This window comes from Panthera leo, chromosome B2 (genome assembly GCF_018350215.1).
Source record: "Panthera leo isolate Ple1 chromosome B2, P.leo_Ple1_pat1.1, whole genome shotgun sequence".
Lineage (NCBI taxonomy): Eukaryota > Metazoa > Chordata > Mammalia > Carnivora > Felidae > Panthera > Panthera leo.
In genome coordinates, this window is record NC_056683.1 from 12,398,778 (window position 1) to 12,419,454 (window position 20,677).

A 20,677-nucleotide genomic window follows, 5' to 3' on the forward strand; every position below is an offset into this window, starting at 1 on the left:
ACCAGGGCCGAAATCAAGAGTTGGATGCTTAACTGACTGAGCCACCGAGGCGCCCCAATAACCTACATTTTTTTCTACTGCACTGTATTGGTTATGGATTTTAACAAAGACTAAGTTCTTCTAAAGATCACGTCCTCCCAAAGTCCCTTAACCGAGAGTTCCAGCATCTTTATTCCCAAGCTTCCTCCTTTCCCCAAACATCATACCTGTTCCCTATGCTCCTTCAGTAACCCTGAATTGTGAGCAAATGGTCCTACAGAATGAGGGGGAGGGGGTTGTGTCCCTCAGTGCTGTCTAAGCTGTAACGATAAGCCCTGAGGTAGTGCCAGGATCATGAGCTGTATCTCCAGCCAGCCTCGTTCTAAACTGGTTCTCTTGCGGCTTTGGGAGAGCTGTACCCTCTCCAAGCTTCCACATCTGTGAAACGAAAGGTCGAGAGTAAGGGATCTCCCTAAGGTCCCTTCTAGTGCCCAGATTCTGCAGTCACATGCACCAGAAAATAAGAAGCCTGAACATACAAAACAGAATTTAGCATTGTCATAAAATGTGACGTACACAAGGGAGTTAATGGAACACATAGCTCATGATAACATTTCACTGATAATGTGCTGCATGGTAATTGGCTATTAGTGGGAGCAGTTCACGTAAGTGACTACAGTTTGTATAATTTTTACACAATGGAAACGACTTGTAATCATTTTTCACTGATTTGTTTACTAAGATCTATAAACAGTGGGTTTTCTTTCTCCTGATATGATATGTAATGTGATACATACATGTGCATGCAATTTACATATAACACGCAGACGTCCGGGGTTCCACCTCTGATAATTGGGCTTCTCTGTATCCTCCTCTTCCAGAACCGAAGTGTGAAGCATTGTCCTTATCCCATTATTATCTTTTTATCGAGGGGCTCTTAGGACGCCTCTGCAACTCCTCCCCATTGTTCAGATCTGGTTAAAGGGCCTTTACCAACCTCCCCTTCACGAAGTCTAATCCTAGCAGAGGACTGGACAAGCAGACCCCTGGTGTGTGGGTTCAGCTTCCATGGCCCCTTCCCACCAGGTCCTGTTCTTTTTGGGGAGATTGTGCCTCCTGGTGCCACCCTAAAGAAAACCCAGACGCAGGGACCAATGGGGACCAACCCACGTCTCTCATGTTACGGCCGTGCTGCCCGCCAGCACCCTACACGCTGCCTGCCGTGAATCTTGCCTGTGGGAGCCCCCCTGCGCTCATCGCTTCTCCAGCCCGGGTGCTACTTCGCCTTCACCCCAGAACTTCCTCTCCCTGGCAGCCCCTTTGCCCCACCTGGCCGTCACGCCTCCCTTGCTTCTGACTGTTCTGGAGGAACCTCCTCCTTCCGTTCTCGCGCTCAGGCCCTCTCTTGCCTCTGTAAACCTCTGCCACAGCGTTTATACTTGATTTGTGAGACTCAGCTCAGACGTCCCAACAAAGCCTGAGTCAAGCCTAGTGCTTCGGTGAGCTCACCCCATTTATGGTGGGGTGGGGCCTCTCTCCCTGCTGGGTCACCCGCTCATCTCAAAACTTGCCTTTCCTTGTGGAAATTTGTTTTAGATTCTGTTTTGACTGCCAGGGGCTCAAGGCTGGGTAAACTCAACCGTGGGGGCTGTTGGGAGGTTCTGCCGTGAAAATTCTATTACAGGACGGAGGGTGGGACTGGGGAGAGGCGGGCTCAGTGAGGGATGCTGCTGTGCCCGCAGGGGGCACAGGGAGGGGAGGGGGGAGGGGGCAGGGAGGGGAGGTGTAGAGAAGGGCTTACAGGCTCTGAGGCGGGGAAAGAGCCAGGGAGAATGGTAGCTGAGAGAAGGAATAACCCCAGACCTGCCTTCAGGGGGTGCCTGGGGCTCTGGGGCAGAGGCCACAAGCTGGTGAGAACCAGGCTCTTACAGTTCCCAGTGATTCTGGGTGACTGACTGTGGCTCAGTCAGCCCCGGGCACCCACCTACACTTGGGAACCCCGGTGTCCTTTCTGAGGGTGGTGTGTATTCCCTAAGATAGCAACGTGCCAGCCTCTTTATACTCATGATCTCATAATTATATCATATTCCGTTATATTGTAATAATTCCTGCTTTACAAATGCACAACTGAGTCTCACAGAGTTCGCCCATGGTCATAGCGGGGTATGACCCCAGCTTGTGATTTCATCATATTTCCATCATTACGGCAGGCCTTAAGATGAAGTGAAATAAACTTTTAAAAATAGGGGAATTACGGGGCACGGGGGCGGCTGTCCGGCTCTTGATTAGGGTCAGGTCACCATGGCAGCACCGTTCATGAGATCGAGCCCCACGTCCGGCTCTGCGCTCATGGCGCGGAGCCTGCTTGCGAATTCTTTCTCCCTGTCTCTCTGCCCCTCCTCTGCTCCCACACGCTCTCTCTCGCAAAATAAATAAACTTTCCTTAAAAAAAATAAGGGAGTTACTGTAATCTGTCTCCCGATGCAGAATGTTGGCTGCTGGCCCGGGCTGGAACTTTAAGGAAAGTAAAGCTTTTGATTCTTCAGTTTAAAAATCAAAAGTCTGAAAGGACAGATATTTTTTCAGAGGGCAAAACAATGATTGAAGTATATTCATACTGAAACTGTGTTTCACTGGTGTGAATGCTGACGGGGTAGGGGTGGAAAAGAATTACAGAGCAGAAACCCCTAGGGCCTCAGGGGAGGCACCTTAGGGGGACCAAAGGGGAAAGATCCTGTAGACAAACTTTACCTACTTTCCGATTTGGGTCAGCACAGCTCTGCTTCTTCACCTTCCTCTGGGATCAGAAGCATAGATGTTAGGGAGTTACTTTGCTTATGCTGAGCTCCCAAAGGATAGTTGAGGGTGGGGGTAATATTAGCTCCTTTCATTTCCTTGGCATGGAACTTGAAGACTTCAAGATTCATGCATTACTCGAGAAGCCTCTCACTGTGACACGCGTGAGAATTCTCTACCTGCAAAATAGATTCCCACTTGGACAGAACCTTCTGGTTGCATTTCTCCTCTGAGTTATTGAAACAAATAGATTTTAAGCGTTGGGGCCCCCGCATCCTGTTAGAAGGTCAGAATGGAAACAGCGGGGTGTTAGCACTGCTGCTGGAAGAATCAACTGGCAGCCCCCTGGGGAGCCCTGGGTTCTACCTGTTATCCAGTATCCTGCCTGCAGATTGTTTTCTTCCTCTCTTGGTATAAAATCAATTCTGGCACTGAGCAGTTTGCTCTCTGTGCCTCATTAGAGTGAAGACATTAATATTAAGAATTATGCGTTCAGTTTTAGCATTTGGATCGGGGTTTTTTTTCTTTTCTTTTCACCCCCCCCCCCTTTTTTTTTTTTTTTTTTTTGGACTACCTGTATAATTTCTGGAACAAGCCCGGCTTTGTTATGCTTCCTTAATCTTACCTCACCTGGCCTAGATAACGTGCATTCCAAATTGAATTGAGAGTTTGCAGTGAGGCAGCTTAGCAACAGGCTCTAACAGCTGGGTCATTTTCTAAGAATCAAAGGACATGGCTTCAGTTTCCAGGTCTGGCTTTGGCCTGCTTGGTGAGAGCTGACATTTAACTTGTCTCAGCCTGTGCTCTTGGGGATGATTAAAGTTGCTGCCTGATTCATAACTTATAGGTGATTACACTTGTGAAGTATTTTGAGGCCCTTTTCTTTCATTCATTTATTCAAACAAACATTTGTTGTTGAATGAATGGTGACTTTGATTTAAAAACACGACAGACATAAAACACTGGCAGCTTGTAGATAGCAATTTTTTATTTGCTCTCCTAAAGGAATTTCATTACCAAATCCTCGTGAATCTTGAACCTCAAGAAGAATAATCCTTTCCTTTGTTGGGAGTTTTAAATTTAGAATAATCAGACAATAGTGAAGCATTCTGTTCAAAGCATTCCTTTTAGGCTACCCATTTATTATACACTGCTCTTAAGAAGAGATGAATTTGATTAGCGTTGAACATTCAAGTCGGTGTTTTTGCATTGCTAATACCAGGGAGAAATTTTCAAAAAGTTGTGCCTGCCGTTTAATATTATTATATAGTCAACTTTTAATTATCTGTACTGATGGAGTATAATCAGCAATGTGTATACACCAAAATCATTTCCCTTGGCTTTGGGAAGCATGGTATGATGCTTTTATATACCTTCCTTTATGGTTTTGCTCACACTGGTATTACAATTATGTCACATTCCTTGTGCACACAGCTCATCATAGGAAGGAAGAAGGGGCGCCTGGATGGCTCAGTGGTTTAAGCATCGACTTCAGCTCAGGTCACGATCTCACGGTTCCTGGGTTTGAGCCTTGCGTCAGGCTCTGTACTGACAGCCCAGAGCCTGGAACCTGCTTCGGATTCTGTGTCTCCCTCTATTTCTGCCCCTCCCTTGCTCGTGCTCTGTCTCTCTTTCTCAAAAATAAATAAATGTTAAAAAAAAATAAATAAAGAAGGAAGAAAAAGCCCTATACCAGGGGGTTAGGGAAAGGTCAACTGGAATTTAAAACATTTATTACAGATAATACATGGAATAAATGATTCCAAGGTTGTTCATTTTGATTATCAAATAGAAAACAATGGCCCTTAATTCACTGCAACTGCATAAGAGAAAAAAGCACAATAAACCATGTACATGATTACCGTGTACCATTATCGTTTCTCCGTTCTGCATTTTGAAATTTTGTAAAAGCAAAAGTACCCGAGTCGCAGCCCAGTAACACTGTAGCAACGAGCGCTGTCAGATGTGTGGCCTCCAGACCGTGCTGTACCCACCGCTGGGGTTCCAGATAGGCCTTTTCGGGGGGAACAGAAGCGGCGAAGTCTTGACCTATTAACATTTCTAAATAATGTCACTGTTGTGTTAGCTGTTACTGTTTATTACTAAAAATACCTCCTCCCTTTTTATTATTCAGGTTAAGCTTGTTTTTATCGGCAGCAGTTACAGAAGGGAATTTCTAGAGGGTCTGCCTTCTGCTTAAATGGTCTTCTGGGTTTCAGAAGTCTTCTCATGGTGAAAATACAGTCTGCAGCAGCCTGCTCTAGAGCCCCTCCCCTCCTACCATTTTTAGCCCTCTCTGTGTGGCTCATTCACCTGAGTGATCGTGAAATTGCTTAGTTCGTGCTTTGCTAGCCAATGATGGCTGGCTCTTCCGTGGGAGATAAGGGAGGATCCCTAAGTGTGAAGGTGCTGATGCATCGGAAAAGGAAACCATCTTCGGCTACACAGTTTGGGGTGGGGCCAGTCCTTGATAACTCAGTAGGGAGGTCTCCAGCCCCACTCACCTGGCCTGTGGGTCAGTGGAACCTGGCTGCCATCACTGGGCTTCAGCAAGTTGGAAATCGCACTTGGTATCTTCTCCTGGCTTGCCTGCCTGCCATCTGGTCATAGTTTCACCTGCTCCCACCCTCTTGCAGGTGACGTGGTAGCACAACTGTTGACATGCACCCCAACACCTCATTGCCCCAGCTGGACTCCCAAGCAAGGGAGAGCCCTGGGAGGGGTGAGGTGTGGCTCTTTGTGGAAGGCAGCTTCTAAATTCATGTTCTCGCCAGCCAGTCAGCATTGCAAATAAATGTCACCTTGTGGCCACCATATGCCCTGCAGCAGAACCGATCTCACATTCGTGAAACAGATGCCATTACCTGGCCCCAGGTGCCCTTTGCTCCCTGCTGCCCCCGTCTCCATCTCTGCTGACCTTCTCATCACTTCCAAGTCCAGAAGCCAGCTTCCTCCTGTTGTTCTCACTTACGCCCTTGTTCTGACCCGCTCTTTACAAAAGGAGAGGAAAACCAGCAGCCCAATGTCTGCTATGAGTGTGGTTTGGGCCACGTGTTATATACACAATTGAACTTTAGCTTGGCATCAGCTTTCTGAGACAGGTGTTTGTCTCATTTCACAGCTGATGAACTTGGGAGTCAGGCTAATAAGTAACTTCCCTGAAGTTACACAACTGGTAGCGGTAAAACTAAGATTAATACTCAGCTTTGATTCAAAACCTGTTCCCTTTCCGTGTGTGTGTGTGTGTGTGTGTGTATTCCTTTTTTTGACTATCTGGATACTTCGCTTCCAAGGTAGCATATTATTCTGAAATTTAAAGAGAAAGAGAATCTTTAAGCCAAAGGAAAGATTCTAATGATAGAGCTCCAGGTATCAGGAAGGTGCTGGAGGGCTGTGATCTTAAAACCATCCCACACTGGCGACCAGCCTCTGCAAGGTGTGACAAGCTATGTTCCATGCATCAAAGCATCATTCTTAATTGACTCCGCTTCTTTTACTTAATCCTAGACTGCCTGCTTCTATATCCAGCACAGTTGAGAACTCCCTTCTCTTTGCCGTGCTGGCCAGAGACGTGTGCTTTTCTGGTTTCCTAATAAAACTTGAACCGAGATCGGGAACCCCAGATATTTTACTCCCAGCCTTCTCGCTCACGGTGGATTCGGCAGCACTCCATTTAGGAGTGTGCGTTCCGTTACATTGAAAACGGCTTTATGTTGTTCATCAGGGGGCCTCGAGAGCCATTCTTCCCCAGGAAACATTTTTCTGCCCTGCTGCCGGAACTGTGACCAGCAGAAGGTGCGGTCCCTACATGCCCAGCAGGGCTAAGGGGCGTGGGTGAGCACATCCGTCTTATACCCCCGAGACGCCCGCCGCTGACGAAGTTCCCTTACTGAGCCCAAAGGAATTTTCCTCCTTCCACCGGAGGTGTTTATAACCTCTAATTTGCTCACCATGCCTCTTGTAGAAAGGAGTAGGAGCTCAAGCCGCTGGCAGCCTGCCACGTTGCCGCTGCCGGCTCGCGTCCCGGAGCGGTGGCGCTCCCGTGTGGGTGCGGGGATGCACGGGGGGCGGGCGGAGGGCCGCCGGGGAGGGAGCGCCGAGGCCCCGCCCTGCGCCGCGCGCCCCTGAGGTGTGCGCCGGGGCCGAGCGGCCGGCCAATCAGGGGGCGGGGCGGGGTAGCCAGGCCGGGAGGGGAGGAGCTGAGGCGAGCGAGCGGGTGGGTGGTCCTGCTTGTTGGAACAGCTCCTTTGCAAAGCTCTTGTAATCAGTGCTTAGCCCTTTTGTACTCCGCGCCTGCCGGTGAAGGGCATGGCCCTCGCTGCAGATGGGTCTCGGGGAAGGGCTCCCCTTTGTGCCGCTGTGGTAACCTCCACCTGATGCTGTGGGCCTGGAATTGCGCTCTGACCTCATTTCCCGTAGGAGTGGAAGGGTTTGGGAGGAGGACTAATTAGGACCTCATTAAGCACTTACCACCAAGTACAATCATTTTCCTGAAAAGGTAATCTAGTCGCGGAATAAAAAGCCAGACACACTTGTAACATAACGTCGGAATACAGACTCATTGTAGATGAAAGCTTTTTCTAGTTGTGGAAAATGGTCGTTTTAAGAGGATCTTTACGTATCAGTGTTACAAAGGGATCCTTTATAATTATTTTTTAATGTTTATTTTATTTTTGAGAGAGAAAGGGGGGGGGGGGAACAGAGGATTTGAAGCAGGCTCTGTGTTGACAGCAGGCAGCCCCAGCGGGGCTAGAACTCATGGACTGTGAGATCATGACCTGAGCGGAAGACTCACTGCTTAACTGACTGAGCCACCTAGGTGCCCCCAAGGGGATCCTTTAAAATGTAATTTTAGGGGTGGCTGGCTGGCTCAGTCTGGAGAACCTGTGACTCTTGACCTTGGGGTTGTGGGTTCAAGCTCACGCTGGGTGTAGAGATTACCTAAAAATAAAATCTTTTTAAAAATGTGATTTTAATATGTTTGCACATCTTGAAAGTTGTCTCATAATCTGAGTTTCACCTGAGGTTACAGACACATTTCCCCCCCCCACCCCATATTTGTGGACATCCAGCAGCAGATACTAAACGTCAGAATAGGATTGCTTTGTTTACCACACTTGCAGCAGAAAGTAACTGGGAGTTGGAGAGCTTTCTTGACCAAGAAGGAAAGGGTCACTCCTTTAACGCTGCCTGGCCAGGTTCCAGCTTATTGGCCTAAAAAGAGAAGGCACCACCTGTGTGATTGCTATAAGGCCCCTTGGCCTTACCTAATTAAAACAGGGAGAGAATATAATAAGAAGCAAAAGACATCACTGTAGAGGCAAAACAAAACAAGCAAACAAACAAAAAAACCCCAAAACCCCCAAACCCCCCATGTTCAGAGACATCCACCATATAGTTGAAGGCCTCGTGCTGCCTGCTCTCAGACATATCCTTCCTTGCTTTTTTTTTTTTTTTTTTTTTTAACGTTTATTTATTTTTGAGACAGAGAGAGACAGAGCATGAACGGGGGAGGGTCGGGGAGAGGGAGACACAGAATCTGAAACAGGCTCCAGGCTCTGAGCTGTCAGCACAGAGCCTGACGCGGGGCTCGAACTCACGGACCGCGAGATCGTGACCTGAGCCGAAGTCGGATGCCCAACTGACCGAGCCACCCAGGCGCCCCCCTTCCTTGCTTTTTGAAGCTAACCAGAATGGAGAAAGAACGTGGAAACATGGTGAAGATAATTTAACATTCAGGTACTGGCTACTACTGATAACAGATGGCTGTGGGGAAGAAAGTCGAAACTATGGACAACACTGTTGGCCAAAAGCTGACTGTATTTCATAGACTTCCGTTCGTGTTAGGTACAGAAGGTAGACTAGTTCCTCTCGCGATTCACTTCAGTGTCCGCCGTGGAGTTGTCTTGCTCAAACCCCGCCAGGTGTGTTGGCATACTGCAGGGAAAAATCTAGAACTGGCTGGTGTGGAGTTCATACTCTGAGCCAGGACCGAAGGGGTCAGAAGCCTCAAGCTCTGACCTTGGTCTTTTGGAGAAGGAAGAAACCTTTTCCTCTAAGCTTACACCTGGCAAAACCTAGTAACAAAGGTTTAAAAAAAAATTCCTATTGTAAAATAAAAGCTAATAAGTCTTTTCTTTATCTGTTTTGGTTATCTGTTCCTCTCTAATATTGAAGGAAATAAGGAATTCTCTCAATTTGCCATAGTTTTGTGTATTTTAAGTTTTGTGTGTGACTTCCTGTTCCAGGTGGGCAGTTTTGGTCCCCGGAACCTAATGTATTTATTCTAAAGCATTCTCTGGCACCTTTGGCAGCCATCTTGCTTAAGAATTGAACGGTTGGGATGGGGCACCTGGGTGGCTCAGTTGGTTAAGCATATGACTTTGCCTCAGGTCATGATCTCCTGGTTTGTGAGTTCAGCCCAGAGCCTGCTTCAGATCCTCTGTCCCTTTCTCTCTCTGCCCCTCCCCTGCACTATCTCGCTCTGTCTCAAAAGTAAATAAGCATTAAAAAAAAAAAAAAAAAAAAAAAAAAAAGCAGGGGCAACTGGGTGGCTCAGTTGGTTGAGCATCAGACTTTGGCTTAGGTTATGATCTCACGGTTCGTGGGTTCGAGCCCCGCATCAGGCTCTGTGCTGACAGCTCAGAGCCTGGAGCCTGCTTCAGATTCTGTGTCTCCCTCTCTCTCTGCCCCTCTTCTGCTGGCACTCTGTCTGTCTCTCTCTCTAAAATAAATAATAAAACATTAAAAAAAAATCTCCTTCTTGATTTTAATATGGGAAGGACATATTGGGAAGTATCCCCAGAGAAACTTGGCTTATGTGTATTGTTTCTAATGGAAACCTCATTGTTTATAGTAGAAAGAAAACTTAAAAGTAACACTAGAAACTAAAATATTTTAAAAGCCATCAGTAGAACCATATTGAAACATTCATACAAGGGAATATTATACACCAGTAAAAATGTATAAAGCACAGGTAATTGCAACACCATAGTTAAATATTAGAAACAGCTTTATGTGGGGAAAAATAAAAAAACATTAGCCACAGAAGGCTGCATACAGTATGATACACTATAAAACGCCAACACTAAAGTGTATATTTTAGGGAGTGATACATACAAAATGCAGGGTTGTGGTTACCCCTGGAGAAGAGGCAGGAGAAGAGCTTAGAGAAATACCAAAGAGGTATATGCGGCAATCCCAGCAACGTCTTACATAGGACAGTAGACTAATGAACATTCTGTTGTTAATGCTTCATAGATTATATACACATTGCATTCACTCTTTTGTAGGTTTCAAATTGTACATAATGAAAATAGATAGTTTTTGGATTGAATTCTTTCCCCATTTTTATTGAGCTACAATTGACGTGCGGTGCTGTATAAGTTTAGGGTATACAGTATTACAGCCTGACTTACATATATCGTGAAATGATTACCAGAATAAGTTTAGTTAGCATTCATTATCTCATATAGAAAAAAATAAATAAATAAAGAGAAAGAAGAAAACACATTTTTTTTTTTTACCTGTGAAAAGAACTCAGGATTTACTCTTAACCACTTTCATATATTACTATAGGGCAGTGTTACCTATAGTCGCTGTGTTGCGTGTTATGTTTCAAAAATACAGATATTGTTAAGGTGATAACGTATAACGTAAGCCAGAATTTTCTCGTATTACTTCTACAGTCTACCTGTCTCATATTATAGTCTCCAGTGTCTTGACATCGCACAGGGGTGGTTAGAAGGTGTGGTCTCGCAGTGAAATCTCTGGGGTCATTTGTGTGGCCAAGGATATAGAGCAAAGCTGACAATAACCACTAAGTGGAATGCGACAGAGGACACAGAAGCCCCCTCTCCTCCTCTTCCAATGGATGCTTAGAAATTCTTGGGGCGTGGAGGAAGGCGGACCCAGCAAGTAAGCCTGGGTGACCTCTTGGAAAATCTGCATTTACTGTCCCAAGAGTGCCGAATGGTTCCAAATGTGGACAATCAGCTTGGATGGGTTATTACGAGAAACTTGTTCTTTTCCTGCCCACTGTTTTTTTTTCCGAGCGGGATGTGGCCTTTCTAGCGAGGTAGGATTCGGCATGTGTGTGATGATGTAATATGTTACACGGCCAGGCAAACTGTCACAGGCTCAAAGGTTCAGACTTGCAGAATTAACTGTGGATACGTGAGAAATTGGTCCATGTGGGAGTAGGAATTACGATGAAAATGGAAAATGGAAGCAGGAGCTGTGCTTGAGGACTGAGGTTCTCTGCTGCTGAGACACATCATCGCTGAAGTGCTAGCCAGTTGTAGAGGTGGGGGGTGGGGGGGAGCAGACCTCTCCGGGGAACCTTCAGCTTATTCTTAAGCGGCTGAACAGAATAAGATGTGACAAGCTGGTTTGTGGAGGTTGAACCTTACTCTTGATTTCCATTAAATGAATGTGTGGAATCAATACCCTACTGAACGTTTGTCATGGGAACACCCAGAGGCCCCTGGGTGGCTTGATATTTTTCAGACTAATTCTCAGACAGGAATGCAGCGTGGCTATTTTCTGAAATAGTTTCAACATCATTTATGTAATGTCGATGCATCTGGAAGTGAAAATGCTAAGAGTTTCATTTCACTAAAAATGGAAATTTTTTTTTTTTTTTTTTTTTACTTTAACCTTTAACTTTAGATCACAATTAGTGACCTTTTCGCCAGGGTGTTAAGAGTATCAAAGTGTGTATATTCATTGACACATTGAGCCAGTATCTACTGAGAGAACTGTGTAGGCTGTTAGGAAAAAATGCAGAGAGATGGTCAGTGACTCTCAGGAGCTCACAGTTGAGAGAGGAAAACATTACATGGCAGGACAAATACGGTCTGTGTGGGAGCATGTCACAGGATAAGTGATGGCTGAGCTAGATCTTAAAGGAAGAGTAACATTTGAACGACTGAGAAGGTCATTCAACTGAGGCACCGGCATAATAAATAGGGAGGAATTTTGCCTTATGAATTTCCAAGATTTCAGTGGATTTTATGACACGAACATAAGCATCATGATCATGAAATTAATAGTAAATTCGGATAAAAATTGTCTAAGTAAAGGGGCACCTTGGTGGCTCAGTTGGTTGAGCATCTAACTCTTGGTTTCAACGCAGGTCATGGTCCCAGGGTTGTGGGATTGAGCTCCACGTTGGGCTCTCCATGGAACATGGAGCTTGATTAAGACTCTCTCTTTCTCCCTCTGCCCCCTCCCCTCCTTGCTCTTTCTCTCTCTCAAATTAAAAAAAAAAAAAAAATTATCTAAGTAAATAGACTTTTTTCTTTTGCTCAGTTTGTTTTACCTTTCCATCCTAATTATGTTGCAAAGAACAACTTATCTGCATTATGTTAAAGTGCTCAGTGGTGATGACCGATGAATGGAAGTATAACTCAGTTTAAAAGTAGATTACTATTCTAGTGGTAAAACAATTAGAAGTTAAGAATTTAGCATTTTTATAATATTTTCCCTCTGTGACTCTCGTACATTTCAAATGATGGTTAAGCCCCAATTAGAAATCTATCTTGCTGTGGGTTTTATCATTTGTCACAGTGATAAAGATGAACTGAGAATAGAAATCTCAAAATGCAATAATGATAGTACCTTATATCTCAAAGAGCATTCAGTATACAAAATACTTTAATATTCATTATTTACATTTGGCCAATATGCAAGAGAATATACTGGTAGCACTTGTAAACAATTCATCCTCACATTATTTTTTTTTCCAAAAAACTGTTGCAAAAAACTGGCTTGCCTGTTTTCCCCTCTTCTGCATAGTATATTTCATTAAATTTCAGCAATTCTAAATCACAATGACACATGAAATGTGTTTGCTATGAAATCAAACGTTTTATGGCATATTCATCAAGCAAATACATAATACAATTTATAAAATCACATTACTCTGTCCAGTAATTAAAAGAAAAGGATGATTCTCTATCTTGGTTTTTGCTCTGGGTTTTTTTTTTTTTTTTTTTAGCAAAAGAAATAATTTACAGTAAGCAATTCTAACTATTTCAGCCAAATGTTTATAGCATTTGAATGATAATATTTGTTTCTATCATTTAGATTTTATAGATGGGTTTTGTACAGAAAGACTTCTTTTCTGTTGATGCTTTTGTAACTTACACATACATGGCCGATTACTAAAACAATAATTTGTCCTTCAGCGATAGTAAGACTCTTCTTTTTCCTTAGCTTGCTAGATGCAAATTTTAGCCACTTTTATGGTCTTGCCGAGATGCTAATGCTAATTAATGTTTTAATAGGACAAAACGTTGGCCAATAAAACTATTAAGTTTTGAAGCATGGATTGTAAATTCAACTTGGTTGCCCTAATGATGATGTTGATAGTGATAATGATTATGCAATTAATATTTATAGAGTGCTTCTAGAATACTGAGCTCTGTGCTAAACATTTTACTTACTCTATTCACTTTCCCCAACTGCTCAGTTACAGGAGTGTGTTCCTATGTCCACTTTACAGATGAAGTGATAACCATTGTGTCTCACGGCATTGAATAATAATTAAAATATGCTATATTAATAATGTATTTCAGGGGCGCCTGGGTGACTCAGTCAGTTAAGCATCCAACTTCGGCTCAGATCATGATCTCATGAGTCATGATCTGATCTGCAAGTTTGAGCCCCACGTCGGGCTCTGTGCTGACAGCTCAGAGCCTGGAGTATGCTTGAGATTCTGACTCCACCTCTCTTGGCCCCTCCCCTGTTCATGCTCTGTCTCTCTCTATCTCTCAAAAATAAGTAAACCTTAAAATAATAATAATATATTTCAAATATTCAACTCTGAAGCTTTACATATATGAAATTTGTACACATATATAATAGATATGTGTGTGTGTGTGTGTGTGTGTGTGTGTGTGTGTGTTTGTTCATTCAACAAATATTGATTTATAGACTATGTGTTATAGGCTGCTGTGCTAATCTCTGGAGATGGTTGATGAGGTAACACCACTCCCTTACCTTTAAGGGGCTTTCAGTGTATTGGGAGAAGTGGACTCATTTAAGATACAAGTACAAGGAAATGTGACCATTGCCTTGATAGGGAAAGGTCCAGGGTGTTGTAGAAAAATGGGGAAAGAGGGCACCGGCTTCCCAAAGTATTAGAGAGGTCTTCACAGAAAGGAGTCCTGTCTCTGAGACCTGAAGAATGAGTTTAGAAAGATGATGTGCAGAGGGGACAGATGGGACCAGGGTGTGGACAGGAGCCAGGAGCAAGGCAGGGCTGGTCAGGTCAGGAGGCCACAAGGATTCAGAAGTGCTGAGTGGCCAGGGTGACTGGAGGTGTGACACAGCTGGCCGGGGAGGATCACAAGGAGCCTTGCATGCTGTCCAAAGGAAGGCAGGCCTTCCATTCTGTGTCTTGAAATGCCATCAGCAAATTAATTCAGCAAACACTATTAAGGGATGTTCTTCTTCTCTCCCTTCCTCCTTCCTTTTCTCATTTATTCATGCAGCAGATTTCTACTGAGTGCCTATAATGTGCCAAGCATGTGTTGAATACAGAGGATAAAAGGATAGACAAGAGTGTACACAGTTTTCCTTTCCTAGAGCTTACTAGTAGGTAGGAGAAACAAGCAATAATCAACAAATCTAGAAAAAAAAAGTAAAATTATAAAGGTGACATATAGGAGCACGTGGGTGACTCAGTTGGAGTTGAGCTCGACTCGTGATTTTGGCTCAGGTCACGATCTCATGGTTCGTGGGTTCAAGCTCTGTGCTGACATCGCGGAGCCTGCTTAGGATTTTCTCTCGCTCCTTCTCTCTCTGCCCCTCTCCTGCTCACACACTCTCTCTCTCTCTTTCTCTCAAAATAAATAAAATAAACTTAAAAAAAAAAAAAACAACAGCTGACTGGTATATAAAGGGACAGTGCTTCTGTCAAAGCGTGTGGTAGGAGGTAGTGACCTGGCCATGGAGGCCAGAAAGGCTTCTCCGTGAGGAGGAGGGCTGGGCTGAGATCTGAAGGGGAAAAGAATACAAGGTGATCTGAAGAGCGTGACTTGGAGAAAAGAGGAGATCATGTGCAAAGGCCCTGAGGCCTAGGAGAGCAAAGTGCTTTTAGAGAATTAAAAGTAAGCTGGAAAAGCTGGAGTGCAGGCTGGAACACGAGGACTGGACCATACTGGGCCCTGGAGGCCACACTAAGAATCTGGCTCAGTGGAAAGCCACTGCCTTGCCTTAGGCAGGAGAATGGGCTGCAGGGTGGGTGGCAGGAGTAGGGGCAGGGAGACCAGTGCAATAGTCCCGATGAGCTGTGCTGGTTGGTGGCCTAGAACAGCGATGGTGGTATAGGGGAGAGGCAGGAGGGTGTGTGCTGATGGTAGAATCCATGATGGGTAGTTGCTTATGGGGCATCATTTGGGAGAGGAAGATGTAGCCCATTGCTGAGCTAAGAGAATAGGAGAGGGTAGAATCTGTTGCTTGGATTTCCAGAAAACAGGCTGGGGGAAGTGGACATCACAAGAAATGGAGGTTTGAAGTTGGTCTTGAAGAATGAGTTGGCATTTTCTAGTCGGCAAATGGCCTTTGCTAAGCAAAGGTAGCGGCATGCACGAAGCACAGAGGCATAACCAGAATAGTGCAAATAAACCTGTGTGTATATATATACATGTCCGAAAGGGAAATTCACGTAGGACCCATAAATAACTTTGCTGCTTTCTTGATATGCTCCCATCTACTCTGTGTTGCAGTGATTTTAAAACTTGTAGTAGATGGAATCTGTAAGTAGCTAAAAATGTTTTAAGTATTTTTTTAAACCAACCCATAGGCATATTATAATGTATAGAAATTTCTCTCTTTACTTCCATGACTTGAAGATTGTTTTTGTTTTTGAGAGAGAGAGAGAGAGAGAGAGAGAGAGAGAGAGAGACAGAGCATGAATGGGGGAGGGGCAGAGAGAGAGGGAGACACAGAATCCCAAGCAGGCTCCAGGCTCCGGGCTGTTGGCACAGAGCCCAACGTGGGGCTGGAACTCACAGACCATGAGATCATGACCTGAGTTGCAGTCGGACGCTTAACCGACTGAGCCACCCAGGCGCCCCGTCTTCCATGTCTTAAATTAGGGATTCACATATGGCTCTTGATTTTATTAATCTGAGATTTTAATTAGTCTGAGACAGATTTAATTAGTCTGTCTTCTTTCCAATAAAATGTAGCCAGTTTAGGGAGGACTTTAGATTTTAGGTTTTTCCTTTGTGGTTCAGCATCTGGATTTGGGATTAGATGGCATTTTTAATTTACCGAAATAACTATACATTTGCTCTTGATTGAAATAGGAACATGTTGATTTCAATTTATCTTGGGTGTTAGAATGGATGGGGCAGCCACGTCCAAAAAGAGTTAGTGATGCTGAGACCTACATAACATACCAGCTCTGGGGAAAATAGGGTGATGATTTGATATTCAATTTTTTTGAGATAAACACAGGAATGTTGATAGCAAGATCAGTTTTGGAGATATGGTATAGCACTGTAATTATAAGCATGGCTTCTGTGAACACTAGTGGCTTAAATCCTAGCTGTAATATCTACTAGTTGTACAAACCGTCAGGTTTCTTGTCAATAACAGAGATAATAATGATTGGTGGCCACTTGGAAGGGTGCCATAGAGTGGGGTGGTGTGCATAACGCCAAGAACTTGGGAAGTGTTCAATAAATGTTAGCGATGACTTTGAATTTTATCACCAATACCGTGCGGCCCCTGAATCATCAACAGAGAGACACTTCTCCTTGCAAAAGTGGAAGTCAGGCTCTTATGGTGAAAACAGGTACTGAATTCACTTCACTTTGTGTCTGGAAGGAATCTTAGGGAACCATCCAATTCAGTCATGGTTCTGACATTTTCTGGAGAACTATTTTTTTGTTTTTTAATTTCTCTGAAGTTTTGGAATCATTAGTCAGGGAAGGAAGGGAAGGAGCCACATCATCTTGATGGTGAAATCCCTGAGGTTAGAAGATGGGGTGCTGGGTGACAACCCCTGGCCGGAATCCTCTCATCCCTGGAGATGCGGACCTACTATGGGTCTGCTTGCTGAGTTTTTGACATTTTGCCATAAGAGGTGTGTGTGGGGGTGGGGGGAGAGACTGTGCACCTGTGTTTCTCTTTTCTGTGACTTCATCTGATGTGAATGAAGGACACAGAGAGCTGCCTAACTCAGTGGGAAATTGTGTTTATAATTACAGGTCTAGGCATTTTCCAGTGACTTTCTCTACTGCCACTGTTGCTACTCAAGCAGAATCTGCGCAGAAAGATCTGCTGGGAAAGAACTGACTGCTTATGTTTCTCCATTGTGATGAAAGCACATGTTACAGGTAAAACCTCCACAATCCATCACCCATGATAACTATCGCTTAATTGTCAGGCCCCCAAGATGGTGGCGGGGAGGTCTGGCTGTCTGTTCTCAGGGACACAGAAACACACCATGTAAATGTAAAATCTCTGTAGATTCACATAGTCTCCACCTGTTGACTCTTTCTGTGTCTTACAAAAACGGAACCCTCGCTCTTTTGTGGGAGAGAAAACAGCTTCTAATTATTTTGAGATCACTGATTAGGATGGATGGTAAGGCACTGGTAAGAAAGAGGTATTTCTGATGATGGTGTGTGTAAATTCAGCTAGAGAGACTACCATTGGATGGTCGTAGGGAACACTACAGTATGTGCTGTTACCTAACCTTTCTGTTCCTCTTAAAAGTGGAATAATGCACATCTTTTCATACCAACAGATATATATCTACAGCACGATTTTTAGCGTTTATGTAGTATTATAATATTATATCGTGTACCGTTGAATACATATCCTAAAATATATCTAATTGGTCACCGGACATTTAAGGTTTATGGTTTTCTTTTTTGGCTCTTATGCTGCCAAGAATGTTCTTATAGCTTTATATTCGTTGCCATTCCTAGTGGCTTCCTTAGGATACTCCCTTACCAGTAAATTTCAGAGCTTAAAAGTGTTCCAAGTATTAAGACCTTTTGATACGTGTTGCCAAATTACTTTCCAATAAAATCATACCAGTTTATATTTCCAGAGGCAGCGGATGAAAGTACCTGTTTCCATACAATTTTGCCAGTGCTGAAAATGTTGAAAACAGAGAGTCTTGCCAAATGATGATGAGAAATGGTATCTCCATGTGTTGTTGTTGTTTTTTTTTTTTTTTTTTTTTTTGTAGGGAGGCATTGATTTGTAAATTTATAAGTCATACTATTTTGAAGAACTTTTCTCCCGCGGACAGCAGCATGTTTAAAACTTACCGGTTTTTGACAGTTGAGAAATAATGCTTAAATCAAGACGGCATGGAAGGGTCGTACGGAATTTTAAGTTTTCTCTTCTCTTTGGCCAAGTAGTTTTCAACAGCCATGATATCACTGGAGAACAATACTGTTTCAATGGGAAACTTCGTTTTTCCATTCTTGAGAAAAACTAATGAATGGTCCACATTAAACATGGATCAGAAATTATACTCAAATTAAATACAAACACATGTCCAACATTGGGAGCATGACTGAATATAATTATGCTAGCTCCATATGATTCAGAGGTTGTAGATCATGGTAGAAAAGACCGTATGTAGGCTCCAGACTGCTTGGGTTCAAAGTCCAGCTTTGCTATTTTGTTGAGGCGTAACGTTGAGCAAGTTGCCTTACATCTCGAGTATCTGAGGTTATAAAATGTAGATAGCGATAGCACCCATGTAAGAGGATGGTGTTGCAACAAAATATATGTGAAATGTTGAAAATGGTTAAAAATCCTGTTTCAAGGGGCTCCTGGGTGGCTCAGTCGGCTAAGTATCTGACTCTTGATTTCGGCTCAGGTCATGATCTCACAGTTCATGAGATAGAGCCCAGGTCGGCTCTGTGCTGACAGCACGGAGCCTACTTGGGATTCTCTCTCTTCCTCTCTCTCTGCCCCTCCCCAACTCATGCGTGCGCTCTCTCTCTCTCTCTCAAAATAAAAACGTAAACTTAAAAAATCCTGTTAGAAAACAAAATTTAATGATAGCAGAAAATGGTCATGGTAGAAGTAAAAAGAAAGCAAAATATGACACTTAACCAATAGTGTCATCCAGGCTTGTAAAATTATTGTTTTTCTTCCTCTTTCTTTTCATCCTTCTCTGATATCCTCCCCGCCCCCAAAAAACTTCAGTATATTTCTGAATGGCCTTAATTTGAATTAATGGGGTAATCCCAGTCTCGGAGGAACTGACCGAAATCTGTAAGCCAGAGACCCATTTACCACGGCGCTGTGACATCCATCAGTGTCACCTGGCCAGTGGGACCCTTGGAACAGCCCTTGCGTATGAGAAAGAATGAAATCTGGCCATTTGCAGCAACGTGGATGGAACTGGAGGGCATTATGCTAAGCGGAAGAAGTCAGGTAGAGAAAGACATACCGTATGTTTTCATTCATATGTGGATCCTGAGAAACTTAACAGAAGACCATGGGGGAAGGGAAGGGGAAAAAAAAGTTAGAGAGGGAGGGAGGCAAACCATAAGAGACTCATAAGGACCGAGAACAAACTGAGGGTTGCTAGGGAGTGGGGGAGAGGGGGAAATGGGTGATGGGCGTTGAGGAGGGCACCTGTTGGGAGGAGCACTGGGTGCTGTAGGGAAACCAATCTGACAATAAATTATACTTAAAAAAAAAAAAGGAACAGCCCTTACGTGAGACCAGAACCTTCTCCCAGCTGCCGGTTGCCTTGCTTCTGAGCCACAGCGAGCACCTCGCGTCCAGCAGGCTTCCTGGCCCCTTTGAGCTGCACACGGAGAGTCTCCAACTGTCTGGCTCCGTGCACGACCTCCCAGCCTCATCTCTTTCCCCCTTTAAATAAGCTTCCTTTCCCTAATTCAATGAAAGAGGGGGTAGAACGAGAGACCACCAGCTCTCAGGAAACCTAGGCTTCATCCCGCATAAACACAGGAGGGAAAACCGTTGAGTTGTGAGACCCCTCCATCCTTGAGGTGCATCAGACGGTTGAAACATAGAAGTAAAAAGAGGCCAAGGATTATTTGGCGTTAAGGAGACAGACGCCAGGCAACTTGACTGGCTTTGGCGAATGTGTTTCACTGGCTACCCTTGGGGCTCCTGTGTGTTTGCAGACGTCACCTTTGCTTTGGCCCACGTTGGCAGTCTTAATTTGAGCAGCCCTGTCGTTTTCAATAGAAGGAGGACCATCTGAATTCCGAATTAAGACAGTCTAGCTTAAAAAGTCCTCTTTAATGGCTCACAAATTCTCCTCCCATAAATGATGATAAGAGTGAAGAAGAGAGTTAAACTTGCATTTATACACAGACATATGGCATCTCGACAAAATTAGTAAGTTCGCAAAGGGAGAGAGGACCACAATTGTGTCGGTAAATATAGGTCAGGAAAAGAATTCATAATGTCCTGCCAGACTCCAGGGAGGCGCTTCATGAGTGTAGGTAGGACGGCTGCACGTTCACGGTGGTGAGAACGGCAATTAGGTAAACATATGGAGCGTTTGGTATTTGGACAGCGCTCCCGTTCCTCCTAAACTACAGAACCAACAGGGACTCAAACAGAGAGGAGGAAACGGTTCTTCTGCTGGTGTGCACAAGGGCAGGCCTGTTGATCGCCAAGGGCTTACCAGAATGGCTGTCTCTAGGGAGGCAGACGAGCGGGGGATGTTTAACCACATGTAACTGTGCCATAGCCCCGCCCCTGTGGTCCTGCCATTTTTGATGGTCTCCATAACCACACCATGTTTGCAATCACGTAGAAAACCTATCTGCAAGGCCAGGCCAAATCGCCATTGCAAACTCCATTCGTACGGTCCCCCCAGGGCCTGTGGGGTGCCTCAGGGCTCTGCCAGTACGGAGCGACAGCACAGTTTTTG

General features: G+C 44.4%; 1 protein-coding gene across 8 annotated transcripts in view; it reads left to right on the forward strand.

The window, feature by feature from the left end:
- ATXN1 (ataxin 1) overlaps positions 1–20,677 on the forward strand; it is a 412,322-nt gene that overhangs the window by 144,675 nt on the left and 246,970 nt on the right. For 7 of the 8 annotated variants that reach the window (XM_042937838.1, XM_042937840.1, XM_042937841.1 and 4 more), the window contains exon 4: positions 17,001–17,129. The gene's annotated coding sequence lies outside the window, so the exon portion shown is untranslated. Of the gene's footprint in view, positions 1–17,000; positions 18,595–20,677 lie in introns of those variants that run through there. The other variant, XR_006202435.1, reaches the window with a different exon arrangement.